The 17,547-nt window shown below is 44.3% G+C and overlaps 1 non-coding gene across 1 annotated transcript; it reads left to right on the top strand.

Moving 5' to 3' along the window:
- Positions 1-4,096: 4,096 nt before the first annotated feature.
- Positions 4,097-4,180, top strand: trnas-cga (transfer RNA serine (anticodon CGA)). The gene has a single exon. It is a non-coding gene; the product is annotated as a tRNA-Ser (tRNA).
- Positions 4,181-17,547: the final 13,367 nt, after the last annotated feature.

Raw genomic sequence — 17,547 nt, 5'->3', positions numbered from 1 at the left:
GTTGTGTGTGTGTGGGGGCGGGGAGGGGATCTCATAGAAACCTATAAATTTCTAACAAGCCTTGACATGGTAGATGCAGGAAGGATGTTCCCGATGGTGGGGGAGTCCAGAACCAGTGGTCATAGACTAAGGATACGGGGTAAACCATTGGTCAGTGACACTCAGTTTCGGTTCACTCATCTCCTGACCTCATTACAGCCTTGGTTCAAACATGGACAAAAGAACTGAACTCAAGAGGTGAGGTGAGAGTGACTGCCCTTGACATCAAAGCAGCAATTGACCGAGTATGGCATCAAGGAGCCCTAGCAAAACTGAGGTCAACGGAAATCAGGGGGAAGCCCTCCGCTGGCTGGAGTCATACCTGGTGCAAAGGAAGATGGTTGTGGTTGTTGGAGGTCAATCATCTGAGCTCCAGGACATCACTGCAGGAGTTCCTCAGGGTAGTGTCCTAGACCCAACCATCTTCAACTGCTTTATCAATGGCCTTCCGTCAATCGTAAGGTCAGAAGTGGGGATGTTGGCGGATGATTGCATAATGTTCAGCACCATTCGTGACTCCTCAGATACTGAAGCAGTCCGTGTAGAAACGCAGCAAGACCTGGATAATATCCAGGCTTGGGCTGATAAGTGGCAAGTAACATTCGCGCCACACAAGTGCCAGACAATGTCCATCTCCAACAAGAGAGAATCTAACCATCTCCCCTTGACATTCAACAGCATTACCATCGCAGAATCCCCCACTATCAACATCCTAGGGGTTACCATTGACCAGAAACTGAACTGGAGTAGCCATATAAATACCATGGCTACAAGAGCAGGTCAGAGGCTAGGAATCCTGAGGCGAGTAACTCAGTTTCTGACTCCCATAAGCCTGCCCACCATCTACAAGGCATAAGTCAGGAGTGTGATGGAATACTCTCCACTTGCCTGAATGGGTGCAGCTCCAACAACACTCAAGAAGCTCGACACCATCCAGGACAAAGCAGCCCACTTTATTGGCACCCCATCTACAAACAATCACTCCCTCCACCACCGACGCACAGTGGCAGCAGTGTGTACCACCTACAAGATGCTCTGCAGCAATGCAGCAAGGCTCCTTAGACAGCACCTTCCAAACCCGCGACGTCTACCAACTAGAAGGACAAGGGCAGCAAATACATGGGAACACCACCACCTGCAAGTTCCCCTCCAAGTCACACACCATCCTGACTTGGAACTATATCGCTGCTCCTTCACTGTCGCGAGGTCAAAATCCTTGAACTCCCTTCCTCACAGCACTGTGGGTATACCGACACCAAATGAACTGCAGCAGTTCAGGAAGGCAGCTCACCACCACCTTCTCAAGGGCAATTAGGGATGGGCAATAAATGCTGGCCTGGCCAACGTCACCCACATCCCATGAATGAATTATAAAAAATTCTGGACTGAGATGAAGAGACGTTTCTTCACCCAGAAAGTGGTGAACCTGTGGAATTCGCTCCCACAGAAGGCAGTTGAGGTCAAAACATTGTATGTTTTCAAGCTCTTGGTCTCAAAGGGATCGATGGATATGGGGGAAAAGCGGAAACAGATTAGTGAGTTGGATGATCAGCCATGATCAGAATGAATGGCGGACCAGGCTCGAAGGGCCGAATGGCCTACTCCTGCTCCTATCTTCTATTCTTCTATTTTAAAAGGCAGATGGTTGTGTTGTTGGGCGTCAATCATCTCAGCTCCTGGACATAATTGCAGGAGTTCCTCAGATCTTGTCCTGGATCCAATCAACTTCAGATGCTTCATCAATGACCGTCCCTCCATCACAAGGTCAGACGTGGGGATGCTCGCTGATGATTGCACTATGGTTGGTACCATTCTCGACTCCTCAGACACTGAAGCAGTCCATATGCATATGCAGCAAGGCCTGGACTACAGTCAAGCTTGGACTGATAAACGGCAAGTTACAGTCACACCTCACAATTGCTGGACAATTTCATCCCCAACAAGAGAAATTCTAAACATCTCCCCTTGAAGTTCAACGGCATTATCATTGCTGAATCCTCCACCATCAACATCCTGGGGATTTGCCTTGCCCATCCCTAATTTCCCTTGAGTAGGTGGTGGTGAGCTGCCTTCTTGAACCGCTGCAGTCCATGTGGTGTCGGTGTATGGACAGTGCTGTTAGGGAGGGAGTTCCAGGATTTTGATCCAATATCAGTAAAGGAACGGTGATATATTTCCAAGTCAGGATGGTGTGGGGCTTGGAGGGGAACTAGCAGATAGTGATATCCCCACTCATCTGCTGTCCTTGCCCTTCCAGGTGGCAGAGGTCACGCGTTTGCAAAGCGCTGTCGAATTGCAAAGTGCTGTTGAAGGAGTTGTGGTGAGTTGCTGCAGTGTATCTTGTAGATGATACACACTGCTGCCATTGTGCTTTGGTGGCAAAGGGAGTGAATGTTTATGGTGGTGGATGGGCTGCCAATCAAGTGGGCTGCTTTGTCCCGGATGGAGTTGAGCTTCCTGAGGGCAGCTCCAATATCATTCAAGTAAGTGGAGAGTATTCCATCGCACTCCTGACTTGTGTCTTGTAGATGGCGGACAGGCTTTGGGGTGTCAGGTGTTGGGTTAATCGCTGCAGAATTCCCAGCCTCGGACCCGCTGTTGTAGACACAGTATGTATGTGGCTGGTTCAGTTCTGTTTCTGGTCAATGGCATCCCCCAAAATTGTTGATAGTCGGGGTTTCAGCGATCATAATTCCATTGAACTGGGGTTCCATTCCCAATGCGGTCATAATTTGTGTTATATTGGTGACCAATGGTGCACCACAGGGATCGGTGCTGGGACCCTTGCTGTTTCTTATATCAGCAGAAAAGCTGCTCAGGTGGAAAGTCCAAAATAAAAGCATCACATGTTAGAAAGATTCAGCAGATCAGGCAGCTTTTGTCGAGAAATCCTCTTCACTAAAAAAGATCTTTCTCAAACAATTGTGTTAGACTATCGCAGCTGCTTCAGTGGGACTGTGAATGGATAATGGTGAATACTCTGTGTTGTGGTCACAGCTACTCCAAATCCAGATAGAGCTTGCTTTGTGTCTTAAACCGGCTGCTGCACCAACTAATGGAATGCAGCAAATAACCAATCCTTACTTCTTGAAAATGAATTTCTTCTTGATGGAGAAAAAAAACTACTGTCTCCTTTTACAGCATTTCACTTACACATGCCTGTGCTTCACGTTCCAACATTCAAACCCGCCCCTTCTCTCAGATTATTCCTTCCACTATTAACACTGACTTGTTTCCATTTCAGTTCACTGTGGCTTAGCAGACTGTAACATTCACTTTCACGGTCTTAAAGCCATTAACATTGCTCAGTTACCACCGCTGTTTCGATGCTGCACACGTTCCATTCACACCAATGTTCATTTGGACCTTGAACTGAGTCTATCCAATTAATGGAGAAAGAAACTGGAACACACTACCTGAAGGGGTGGTAGTGGCAGGAACACTCACAACATTTAATAAATATTTAGATGAGCACTTGAAACGCCATAGCATACAAGGCTGCGGGCCAAGTGCTCGAAATGGGATTAGAATAGATGGGTGCTTGATAGCTGGCACAGATACGATGGGCCGAAGGGCCTATTCCTGTGCTGTGCAGCTGTATATCTCTAAAGTTGATGAGGGTAGCGGTAATGTGAGTGATGTTGTGGAGATGGACTTTAAAAAGCATTTGGTGAAATACCACATAATCAACTTGTTAGAAAAATTAAAGTGATGGAATTAAAGGACCAGTGACAGCACGGATACATAATTTTCTGAGGTACAGAAAACAGAGAATAGCGAGAAGAGAAGAGGACTGATTTCCAGGGTGATGGGGAAAAGCTGCATTGTGGGATTAAACTGACTGATCTTTCAAAGAGCTGGTGCAGGCTCGGTGGATCGAGAGGATTCCTTCTGTGTTGTAAACTACACTGATTCCATCATGGGAATTTTAACATACACTGGGAGATGCAACTCAACACAAGGCTCAAAGGCAATGATTCCCCAGAATATGTCTCATTTAAGCAATTGTCTAATGCATTGTACCAATGATTTAATTAGAAGAGCCAGCAACAGCTGAGCTGTGATGGCCGAGTGGTTAAGGCGTTGGACTCGAAATCCAATGGGGAATTTTCCTGCGCTGGTTCGAACCCTGCTCACAGCGGCTTTGTGTCATTTTTCTTGAGTTGACTGCTCACTTTGCTGGTTGGAAATGTTCAAATGTCTCAGTATCAATCAGAGATCGTGGATTTGTCATAAACTGAACAAAAGGCAAAAAATGTGTGAGAAATAAACAAACAAATCAGCCTGTTGAAGGTGAAGAAATGGGAAAAGCAGCTAATATTGAAAGGCGTGGGTGAGCTTCACTGGTGTTCGAGTGGTGTGGGCTCAATGCATTCACTCTCGCGTTCTGGGTTTGATTCCTGGTCAGAAAGTAATCAGTCTTTTTTACTGTTATGACAACTCTCACAAACGTGACTGAAATTAAAAAGAAACAGCAAATGGTTCGCAACTCGGCGGTCATAGAGTTATACAGCAGAAAAACAGGCCCTTCGGCCAATCGTGTCTGTGCCGGTCATAAAGAACCTAACTATTCTAATCCCATTTTTCAGCACTTGGCCTGCAGCCTTGTATTCTCTGCCGTTTCAAGTGCTCATCGAAATACTTGGTAAATGTTGTGAGGGTTCCTGCCTCCACCAACCCTTTTCAGGCAGTGTGGTCCAAATTCCAAACACCCTCTGAGTGAACTTCTTCCCTCAAATCCACTCTAAACTTCCTGCCCCCTACCTTAAATCTATGCCCCCTGGTTATTGACACCTCCGCTAAGGAAAAGGTTTCTTCCTGTCGAACCTATCAATGCCCCTCTAATTTTCTATACCTCAATCGTGTCCCCCCTCAGCCTTCTCTACTCTAAGGAAAATAACCCGAGCCATTTCAGTCTCTCTTCATAACTGAAATGCTCCAGGTCAGACAACATCATTGTGAATCGCCTCTGCATCCTCTCCAGGGCAATCACATCCCTCCTATAAGGTGCTGCCCAGAGTACTGTGCACAGTACTCCAGCTGTGGCCTAACTAGCATTTTATACAGCTCCATCATAACCTCCCTGCTCTTAAATTCTGTGCCTCGGCTAATAAAGGCAATTATCCCATATGCCTGCCTAACCACCTCATCTGCCAGTGCTGCTGCTTTCAGTGGTCTATAGACAAGTACACCAAGGTCCCCCAGACCTTCTGTACTTCCTAGGGTCCTACCATCCATTGTATATTCCCTTGCCTTGTTAGTCCTCCAAAATGCATCACCTCACACTTATCAGGATTAAATTCCATTTGCCACTGCTCCACCCATCTTACCAGCCCCTCTATATCGTCCTGTAATCTAAGGCTTTCCTCCTCACTATTTACGACACCACCAATTTTCGTGTCATCTGCGAATTTACTGATCATACCTCCTATATTCATGTCTAAATCATTAATGTACACTACAAACAGCAAGGGTCCCAGCAGTGATCCCTGCGCTACACCACTGGTCACAGGCTTCCACTCACACAAACAACCCACGACGACCACCCTCTGCCTCCTGCCACTAAGTCAATTTTTGATCCACTTTGCCAAAGTTCCCTGGATCCCATGGGCCCTTACCTTCTTAACCAATCTCCCATGCGGGACTTTATCAAAAGACTTACTAAAGTCTATTTGACTACATCAACTGGTTTACCCTCATCTACACATCTAGCCACCACCTCAAAGAATTCAATCAAGTTAGTTAGACACGATCCCTCCCTGACAAAGACATGTTAACTGTCCCTAATTAATCCCTGCCTCTCCAAGTGGAGATTAATCCTGTCCCTCAGAATTTCTTCCAATAGTTGCCCAACCACTGATGTTAGACTGTCATTACCTGGTTTATCCCTGGAACCCGTCTTGAAGAAAGTTACCATATTCGCTGTCCTCCAATCCTCTGGTACGTCTCCTGTGGCCAGATAGGATCTGAAAATTTGTGTCAAAGCCCCTCTGATCACCTCCCTTGCCTCACATCATAGCCTGGGATACATCGCACCTGGGCCTGGGGATTTATCAAATTTTAAGCACGCTAAAACAGGTAATGATTCCTCCCTTTCAATGTTAATGTGTTCAAGTACATCACAATCTCCCTCCCTGATATCTACACCCACATCGTCCTTCTCCATAGTGAACACAGATGAAAAGTAATCTTTTAAAACCTCACCTATAACCTCCAGCTCCACACACAGATTGCCACTTTGGCCCCTAATGGACCCCTGTTTCGCCTGTAGATTCTATACCCTGGAATATTGAGTTGCCAGTTCTGCCCCTCCCTCAATCATGTCTCTGTGATATCAATAATATCATAATCCAATGTGATAATCTTCACCCTCAATTCATCTGCCTTACTGGTAAGATTCCTTTCATTAAAATAGATGCAATCCAGTCTTGCATTTTTCACTTGTGCCTTGACAATATTTGCTCTGCATTCCACAGTGACTCAGTTTTTCTTTTATATTTGGCTGTGCATCACCCCCTACTGTACCTCCACTTTGTTTCCCATTCCCCTGCCAAATTATGTTAGCACCCTGCAACCCCACTCACCCCGCCCCCGCACCCACCACCCCACCCCAGCCCCGCACCCCCAACAGCACTACCAAACCTCTCAGCAAGATTGTGGTCCCGTTCCAGTTCAGGTGCAACCCACGCAACCTGCACGCCAGAAACAGACCCAGTGATCCCTCCTGCACCATCTCCTCAGCCACGCATTCATCTGCTCTATCCTCCTATTCCTATACTCACTCGCATGTGGCACCAGGAGTAATCCAGAGAATACACCGTTTGAGATCCTGCTTTCAATCTTCTACCTGGCTCCCTAAATTCCTGTTGCAGTGCCTCATCCCTCTTTCTGCCTATGTCGGTGTGTACCACGACCTCTGAATGTTCACCCTCCCCCTTCAGAATGTCCTGCAGCTGCTCCATGACATACTTGACCAGAGCACCAGGGAGGCAACATACCATCCTGGAGACCGTTTCCCACCACAGAAACGCCTATCTGTACACCTCACGATAGAATCCCCTATCACTATAGCTCTTCCACTCTTTTTCCTGCCCTGCTGTGCAGCTGAGCCACCTGCAGCATCTGTGGAGAGAGCGAAACACAATTAAAGGTCCAGGTCGGTGACTGTGCAGCAGAGCTGAAGAAGTCAGAGATGTAACTGGTCGCTAACAGTTATAGAGACAGAGCTTGGGATGGAAAGGGGAACATGTTAGAACACAGAGTGATGAACTGATGAAAGTGAGGAAGAGGCCAGGAAAGTATGGGTGGCAGGCAATGGGGCAGATATTTCTGCCTGCTGCTCAACCTGCACAAATATCATTCCTGATCAACAAATCACAACTGCTCTGTCAACGAATCATGCTGGACCGAATGGCCTCCTTCTGTACTGTACCTTTCTGCTATTGTATGTTCATTAACAGCACTGCTGCTGCCTTCACAGTCATTCTACCAACTTACAACCCATTCGAGCCAAATACACATTGAAAACCAGTGAGAAATTATGCAGCGTTTGAAATATAAGCAAGTGGTAAAAGATTGGAAGGAGAGTGTGACTGGGGATAATTGCTAATGGGAACAACTCTTACACATTCCAGTATTCAGTATCTGGAAGAAGCAGGAAGATGAGATCACAGTGCTTATTTATCCCATTATCTGCAACACCCATTGTTTCCCAATGTCCTCCATCTTTCATTCCCATTCCTGGCTTTCCAGGGAAATCTGGGTTTCATGAATTCGATGTGTTCACATCAGGCATCTAACTCACCTGGGAGCTGGAGGAACAGAGAGAGCTGGAGAAAAAGCAATGATAGAAGAAGGAGATCCCACATGAAACTGGCAGAATTTGATGTGTGTCAGTTGTTTCTATTGATGTCTGATGGCAGTGTGCTGCTTTGTACATTGATGAGGTTGGTTCATCTTGGAAATTGAAAATTGTACATCTGCAGCTTTGTGGACATGTCAACACATTCGGTGCTGTCATTGCCTGAACAAGGCTTTTGTGTTTCAGGTAAACATTTGATTGTTTTAATGAGAAACTAAACTGTGATGAAAGTGGCCTGAAGTGAAGAAATAGCAAATATAGCATGGAGCAGCTAACTTGTAGTGAATTCTGGTAGATTCCCTGGTGGTCTTGTGGTTGGAATTCAATGCTTTCTACATCGCAGACATGGTTATATTCCCAGTCAAGGAATGAAACACGGTCAGGAAATGAATTTTTCTTGCTGCTGTATGAACTGACACAAAAAATGCATTCCTTGCTGAATAAAAACGTAATAAAGCTCATTAGGAATAATATTTGTTCTTCTGTTCTCTTTGTTCTTTTGTTCTCTTTTGCACCACCTCACTTTATTTGCTTAAAATGTATTACATTGCTAACCTTTGCCCCTTCTGGTGAAATGTCGCTGACCTTTCACATTCACTCTGCCACGCTCTCCATGCATGCGGCCAGACTTGCTGAATATTTCCAGCACGTTTTGTTTTTATTTCAGATTTCCAGCATCTGCAGTATTTTGCTTTTATATTAGAGTTGTTACGACAGGCGTACTTCTTTTAGTCTTCATGAATTTTAACAAGTTCCAACATGGAAGACTGGCAGATATGAAGCAATGTCACTGAGCAGCACGAACAGAAATCGGTATTACATTCGATTAAAATCACAATTATCTATCACTGTGCAGTGTGAGGGCACTTCATGATGAAACGATCACTGCTTCAGAAAATTCTTGAAGAGAGCATGGTGCAGAAGGCCATTCAAGAGGTGCGAGCAAAAAGGCAAGTGGTAGTTATCGGGGATTCTATAATGAGGGGGATAGATAGTATCCTTTGCAATCCTGATCAGGAGTCCCGCATGGTGTGTTGCCTGCCCGGTGCCAGGTTGCTGGACATCTCTGACCGGCTTGAAAGGATATTGGAGCGGGAGGGGGAGGATCCAGTTGTTGTGGTCCACGTTGGGACTAACAACATAGGCAAGGCTAGGATGGAGGACCTGTTTGGGGATTATAAAGCACTGGGAACGAAATTAAGGAACAAGTCCTCATAATCTCCAGATTACTGCCCGAGCCACGTGCAAATGCCTGTAAAAATGGTACGGCAATTATCATGGGGGATTTTAATCTACATGTAGATTGGTCGAACCAGCTCAGTCAGGGTAGCCTTGAGGAGGAGTTCATTAAGTGTATCCGTGATAGTTTTCTTGAACAGTATGTCAGGGAACCGAAGAGGGAGCAAGCTATCCTAGATCTAGTCCTGTGTAATGAGACAGGAATAATTAATGACCTCATAGTTAGGGATCCTCTTGGAAGGAGTGATCACAGTGTGGTTGAATTTAGAATACAGATGGAGAGTGTGAAGATAAAATCCAATACCAGGGTCCTGCGCTTGAACAAGGGGGACTACAATAGAATGAGGGAGGACTTGGCTAAAGTAGACTGGAAACAAAGATTTTATGGTAGGACAGTTGACGAGCAGTGGAGGACTTTCAAAGCAATTTTTCAAAGTGCTCAGCAAAAGCATATTCCAGTGAAAAGGAAGGACTGGAAGAAAAGGGGTAATCTGCCATGGGTGTCTAAGGAAATAAGGGAGGCTATCAAATTGAAAGAGAAGGCATACAAAGTGGCCAAAAACAGCATGAAACTAGAAGATTGGGAAAACTTTAAAGGTCAACAGAAAGCCACAAAAATAGCTATAAAGAAAAGTAAGATAGAACATGAGAAAAAACTAGCACAGAATATAAAGACAGATAGCAAAAGTTTCTACAAATATATAAAACGAAAAAGAGTGGCTAAAGTAAACGTTGTTCCTTTAGAGGATGAGAAGGGGAATTTAGTTATGGGATATGATGAAATGGCCGAGGCATTGAACAGGTATTTTGCATCAGTCTTCACAGTGGAGGACATTAATAACATGCCAGCAATTGACAAAGAGACGAACGAAGGTGAGGACCTGGAAACAATCATTATTACGGAAGAGGTAGCGTTGCGCAAGCTAATGGAGCTGAGGAATGATAAGTCTCCTGGCCCTGATGGAATGCATCCCAGGGTACTAAAAGAGATGGCGGGAGAAAGAGCAGATGCACTGGCGGTAATTTTCCAAAATTCACTGGACTCTGGGGTAGTCCCAGCAGATTGGAAAACAGCAGATGTGATGCCACTGTTTAAAAAGGGAGGTAGACAAAAGATGGGGAATTATAGACCGGTTAGCTTAACCTCTGTAGTGGGGAAGATGCTTGAGTCTATTATCAAGGAAGAAATAGCAGGGCATTTCGATAGAAATTGTCCCATTGGGCAGACGCAGCATGCGTTCATGAAGGGCAGGTCATGCTTGACAAATCTTTTGGAATTCGATGATGACATTAGGAGCAAGGTGGACAATGGGGACCCAGTGGATGTGGTGTACCTAGATTTCCAAAAGGCCTTCGACAAGGTGCCGCACAAGAGGCTGCTGCATAAGATAAGGATGCATGGCGTTAGGGGTAAAGTATTAGCATGGATAGAGGATTGGTTGACGAACAGGAAGCAGAGAGTGGGGATAAAAGAGTGCTATTTTGGTTGGCAATCAGTGGTGTGCCTCAGGGATCAGTGTTGGGACCGCAATTATTTACAATTTATATAGATGATTTGGAGTTGGGGACCACGTGTAGGTTGTCAAAGTTTGCAGACGACACTAAGATGAGTGGCAGAGCAAAGTGTGCAGATGACTGTGAAACTTTGCAGAGGAACATAGATACATTGAGTGAGTGGGCAAAGGTCCGGCAGATGGAATACAATGTTAATAAATGTGAAGTCATTCATTTCGGTAGGAGTAACAGTAAAAAGGATTATTACTTGAATGGTAAAAAGTTGCAGCATGCTGCTATGCAGAGGGACCTGGGTGTCCTTGTGCATGAATCGCAGAAGGTTGGTCTGTAGGTACAGCAAGTAATTAGGAAGGCAAATGGAATTTTGTCCTTCATTGCTAAAGGGATTGAGTTTAAAAGCAGAGAGGTTATGTTGCAGCTGTATAAGGTACTGGTGAGGCCGCACCTGGAGTACTGTGTGGAGTTTTGGTCTCCTTACTTGAGAAAGGATATACTAGCACTGGAGAGGGTGCAGAGGAGGTTCACTAGGTTGATTCTGGAGTTGAGGGGTTTGCCTTATGAGGAGAGACTGAGTAGATTGGGATTATATTCATTGGAATTCAGAAGAATGAGGGGGGAATCTTATAGAAACATATAAAATTATGAAGGGAATAGATAAGATACAAGAAGAAGTTCCAGAGATGTAGAGGAAAGGATAGTGAAGATGATTCTCGACAGGAGCGAGAGTAACAGGGTAGTTGTTATGGGGGACCTTAAATTTCCAAATATTGACTGGAAATACTATAGTTCGAGTACTTTAGATGGGTCAGTTATTGTCCAGTGTGTGCAGGAGGGTTTTCTGACACAGTATGTAGACAGGCCAACCAGGGGCGATGCCACATTGGATTTGGTACTGGGTAATGAACCCGGCCAGGTGTGAGATTTAGATGTAGGTGAGCACTTTGGTGATAGTGATCACAATTCGGTTAGGTTTACCTTAGCGATGGGCAGGGTCAGGTATATACCGCAGGGCAAGAATTATAGCTGGGGGAAAGGAAATTATGATGCGATTAGGCAAGATTTAGGATGCATAGGATGGGGAAGGAAACTGCAGGGATGGGAACAATCGAAATGTGGAGCTTATTCAAGGAGCAGCTACTGCGTGTCCTTGATAAGTATGTACCTGTCAGGCAGGGAGGAAGTTGTCGAGCGAGGGAACCATGGTTTACTAAAGAGGTTGAAGCGCTTGTCAAGAGGAAGAAGAAGGCTTATGTTAGGATGAGACATGAAGGCTCAGTTAGGGCGCTTGAGAGTTACAAGCTAGCCAGGAAGGATCTAAAGGGAGAGCTAAGAAGAGCAAGCAGAGGACACGAGAAGTCATTGGCGGATAGGATCAGGGAAAACCCTAAGGCTTTCTATAGGTATATCAGGAATAAAAGAATGACTAGAGTTAGATTAGGGCCAATCAAGGATAGTAGTGGGAAGTTGTGTGTGGAATCAGAGGAGATAGGGTAAGTGTTAAATGAATATTTTTCGTCAGTATTTACAGTAGAGAAAGAAAATGTTGTCGAGGAGAATACTGAGATTCAGACTACTAGGCTAGATGGGATTGAGGTTCACAAGGAGGAGGTGTTAGCAATTTTGGAAAGTGTGAAAATAGATAAGTCCCCTGGGCCAGATGGGATTTATCCTAGGATTCTCTGGGAAGCTAGGGAGGAGATTGTAGAGCCTTTGTCCTTGATCTTTATGTCATAATTGTCGACGAGAATAGTGCCGGAAGACTGGAGGATAGCAAATGTTGTCCCCTTGTTCAAGAAGGGGAGCAGAGACAGCCCTGGTAATTATAGACCTGTGAGCCTTACTTCGGTTGTGGGTAAAATTTTGGAAAAGGTTATAAGAGACAGGATTTATAATCATCTTGAAAAGAATAAGTTCATTAGCGATAGTCAGCACGGTTTTGTGAAGGGCAGGTCGTGCCTCACAAACCTTATTGAGTTTTTCGAGAAGGTGACCAAACAGGTGGATGAGGGTAAAGCAGTGGATGTGGTGTATATGGATTTCAGTAAGGCGTTTGATAAGGTTCCCCACGGTAGGCTATTGCAGAAAATACGGAAGTATGGGGTTGAAGGTGATTTAGAGCTTTGGATCAGAAATTGGCTAGCTGAAAGAAGACAGAGGGTGGTGCTTGATGGCAAATGTTCATCCTGGAGTTTAGTTACTAGTGGTGTACCGCAAGGATCTGTTTTGGGGCCACTGCTGTTTGTCATTTTTATAAATGACCTGGAAGAGGGTGTAGAAGGGTGGGTTAGTAAATTTGCGGATGACACTAAGGTCGGTGGAGTTGTGGATAGTGCCGAAGGATGTTGTAGGGTATAGAGGGACATAGATAGGCTGCAGAGCTGGGCTGAGAGATGGCAAATGGAGTTTAATGCGGGAAAGTGTGAGGTGATTCACTTTGGAAGGAGTAACAGGAATGCAGAGTACTGGGCTAATGGGAAGATTCTTGGTAGTGTAGATGAACAGAGAGATCTTGGTGTCCAGGTACATAAATCCCTGAAGGTTGCTACCCAGGTTAATAGGGCTGTTAAGAAGGCATATGGTGTGTTAGCTTTTATTAGTGGGGGGATCGAGTTTCGGAGCCACGAGGTCATGCTGCAGCTTGACAAAACTCTGGTGAGACCTCACCTGGAGTATTGCGTGCAGTTCTGGTCACCGCATTATAGGAAGGATGTGGAAGCTTTGGAAAGGGTGCAGAGGAGATTTACTAGGATGTTGCCTGGTATGGAGGGAAGGTCTGACGAGGAAAGGCTGAGGGACTTGAGGTTGTTTTCGTTGGAGAGAAGGAGTAGGAGAGGTGACTTAATAGAGACATATAAGATAATAAGTGGGTTAGTTAGGGTGGATAGTGAGAGTCTTTTTCCTCAGATGGTGATGCCAAACACGAGGGGACATAGCTTTAAGTTGAAGGGTGATAGATATAGGACAGATGTTAGAGGTAGTTTCTTTACTCAGAGAGTAGTAGGGGCGTGGAACGCCCTCCCTGCAACACGCCAACTTTAAGGGCATTTAAGTGGTCATTGGAATGACATATGGATGAAAATGAAATAGTGTAGGTCAGATGGTTTCACAGGTCGGCGCAACATCAAGGGCCGAAGGGCCTGCACTGCGCTGTAATGTTCTAAAAAAAAAGAGAGGATGTTTCCACTGGTAGGTGAAGTTAGGACAAGAGGGCATAGCCTCAAGATTAGAGGGAGCAGATTTAGGACTGAATTAAGAAGGAACTTCTTCACCCAGAGGGTTGTTAATCTGTGGAATTCCTTGCCCAGTGAAGTAGTAGACACTTCTTCAGTAAACGTTTTTAAAGCTAAGGTAGATATCTTTTTGAACAATAAAGGAATTAAGGGATACGGTGAGAGCGCGGGTAAGTGGATCTGAGTCCACGAAAAGATCAGCCATGATCTTATTGAATGGTTGGAGCAGGCTCAAGGGGCCGGACGGCCTCCTCCTGCTCCTACTTCTTATGACCTTATGAGCATTCCCTCTTGCATGTTTAACTCTGCTAACATTCACCATTATATTTTGATATGAAGCTGCACCATGAAACATTCCGATGTCTTGAAAATGTGCAACCTCCCCATGTAGAAATTGACCCCACACTCCCCATGTGATAGGTAAGGATACTCACCACTGAACTAAAAAGGAAGGAACACAACTCACAGTCACGTATCCGAGACAGAAGCATCAGACCAAGAATTGCACTGTTAGCAGACCTGGGTTCATCGACCAGCCCCAGAGGGAGGATTTTTATTCCAGACAGACACCGAGGAGAGGGAAACAAAGAGAAAAAGATAGAAAAGGAGAAAGAGAACGGCAGAGTGTGGAGTAGATGCTCAAAGGAACAGATTCACTCCACAATTCCATATTTTACTTCACTGAGACTGACAGACAGAAAGTAAGAAAAGAAGAAAGACTTACATTTAAACAGCGCCTTACACATCCCCAGGATCTCACCAAGCGCTTCACAGTCAAGGAACTACTTTTAAAGTGTGGTCACTGCAGTCATCTAATGACAGAGTGAGAGTTGGACCAAAATGCTGATCCATCAGATGTCAAAATATGATCTTAAGAATTGCATCTCAATATAGAATCTTTCTTTCCAGGTCTATAAAAATCTTGCTGTTTGTTTGATTCCTGTTCAGCAAATGTAATCCTGAAGCTGAGTGACTAAATTTCGCCTCTAATACCTGATGAAATAGAGACAAAGCTTCGCAAATTCCATCAGTTCACCTTCCAGCCTTCTCTATTTTCGAGGTTTTCCTGTTGGTTTTCACCTCTCCGTTCTGGTAAAAGTTGTCAGTGAACGTTTATTTTCCTGTTCCCTGTGAGAGCTGGCAGCGGTGGAAACAATTCCTAATGTCTGAGGGATTTCACTTTGTTTTTTTAAATTTATTAATTCATTCTCTCGATGTATTCATTACCTAACCACTCGACTATAACTACTCGGTCTATATCTGTTTAAATGTTGCTCAGTTAAAATTTAAATCATCCTCTGCTTTTTAATACACCGGCAGTTAGTCGCTGAACAGTCTCCACTCAAGAAAATGCAGAAAGAGACAATCTGGTCTTGCATTATTTTTACCCTGCTACTTTCCACTGCAACATTTTAAAATGATGCGACACAACTAAAATAAATCAAGTTTGTGAAGGTAAAAATCCAGTCACCTCCTCGGGGAATTGAACCACATTGACACACATAGAGCGAAACACACAGATATGTACACCAAGAGTGAGGGAGGCCGAAAGAGAGACAGGCAGCCGGAAAGAAAGAGTATCTCCAATTTGGCAGATTTTTGTTCCATTTCTAAAGGGAAATTTTGAAATGCAAATGAGAAAATCCTGGAGGGATTGAAAGGTGCAGGATTTTATTACCTGTAACTGATGATTGGTTGCAGGGACCTGGTTAAACTTTGAAATAATCAGAAAGGCAGGCAGCAGGACACGAGCACTCACAGAATTCACAACAGATTGTTAAGTTTATCATCTTAACCACTCGGCTACAACTGCATGCAATAAAGTATTATACCTGGTAAATGGAGTTCGGTCATAAAAGCAACAGCAAAGTTAAAAATAAACTCGCCCAATTTGGGATTAAACTGAGCACAAAAGCAAAAATACTGTTGTTGCTGGAAATCTGAAATAAAAGCAGAAACTGCTGGAAATACTCAGCAGATTCGCCAGCATCTGTGGAGTGAGAAACAGAGTTAATGTTTCAGGTCAGTGGTCTTTCAGCAGATCTCGATGTCACCTCTTCTTCTGCCAATCTTCCTCAATCTGTACTCTCTGGTTTTTCAATCCTTCAGCCATTAGAAACAGTTCCTCTTTAATTCTTCTATCTAAACCCTTCATATAAACAATTTTATCAATTCTCCTCTCTCCTTCTCTGCTCGAAGATGAACAACCCCAGCTTCTCCAGTCTATCCACGGATCTGGAATCTCACATCCCTGAATTATATTTTCCTGATGATTGATGACGTCAAAAGCCAAAACATTTGATGTTTTCAACACGGCTGCTGAAATAGCCAGAATGTCATGAGCTTGGAATCATTTTTAGATGATTTAAAGAAGACTTCGAAAAAAATCACCTCGTGCTAATTTAAAATAACAGTTTAACATTCTGGTTATGCTCCCCAGGTTGATTGCAGTGCAGTATTTCTATTACGTTAGAGTTATCAACTGTCTTGTATTTGGGAACGGTCCCCAGTTCAAAACCACATTGAAACCTTATCAAAACACATTCCATGCAATACTAGGAAAAGTTGAGTGATACACATTCGTCAATACATGTTATCAAATTGCATTATGTCACAGACCTGTTACGTTTGCTTTTCCTCTGTACAGTTCTGTACACTCAAGCTGTCCACAGCGTCTTTCACTCACTTTCGTTTCCACCACTGACAGTGCAGAAAGTCATCCTCAAAGTGGAACATTACTGTTGATTTCTGTTAAAATTTGTGGGAGATTATGAAAGGATTATTCCGTGTTGCCTCGGTTAATAACAGCAAGTCTAAGCTGCATGTCACACATGGAAACAAATACATCAATTATTCACTCTTTCCCAGCTCCACAGTGAGTGAGACCGGGACCAGCAGCAATATTCCACCCCAACACTCTCCAATCACCCCCTGCCAACACAAAACAACAAACCAATCAGAGGGTTTACTGTACATCCGTGGGACACAGGACACTACAGTCTGGGCCAAACCTTTCCATACTCTGAGCACAGACTCAGGAGTGAATGAGTCACAAACAAAAGTAACAACTTTCGAAATCGTTCCCATGTAAAATGTGTTCATGTTATTTAAAAGCTGACTGTTCTGCATCTGAAAAAGAGCACCATGCAATTTGTGCTTTTCGTGTTTGTCTGTTCAGTTTGCAGTTCAATTTCTGGTGGATACTGAAGAGAATCTCATATCAAAATGATGACACAAAGTAGGTAAATAATAAACCCCAAAACAATTCCTCAATAAAATGGATCGCAATCTTTGGAAGGAGGTGCGGCTAAGAAGTGGAAGATGGGAATGATGTTATTGATGATTGAGTGGAATGTGTTGCATCCTTGAGCTTTTGTTGATCAATTTCCTTCTACATCTCGGAACACAGAAAAATGACAACACAACCGTGGGTTGCCTAGTTACCTTAGTCAGTGGAGCATGAGACTCTTAATCTCCTGCTCAGGGGTTAGAGCCCCATGTTCAGTGTGATTGTTTTAAATTTTACAGCTGCTTTCACGGGAAAACCCCAGCTCTCCATTCCTCCACCACTGTCACCCGCGCTCAAACTGTGTCTTTCTCCAGCACGCTGTTGTGAATATCATAATTCCTGGTTTACAAGTGAAAAATGTCCTCTGAATCACT

The sequence above is a fragment of the Heterodontus francisci genome, chromosome 34 (genome assembly GCF_036365525.1).
Source record: "Heterodontus francisci isolate sHetFra1 chromosome 34, sHetFra1.hap1, whole genome shotgun sequence".
Lineage (NCBI taxonomy): Eukaryota > Metazoa > Chordata > Chondrichthyes > Heterodontiformes > Heterodontidae > Heterodontus > Heterodontus francisci.
The sequence above is the reverse complement of the archived record's forward strand: the minus strand, read 5'-3'. Positions and strand labels throughout refer to the sequence as shown.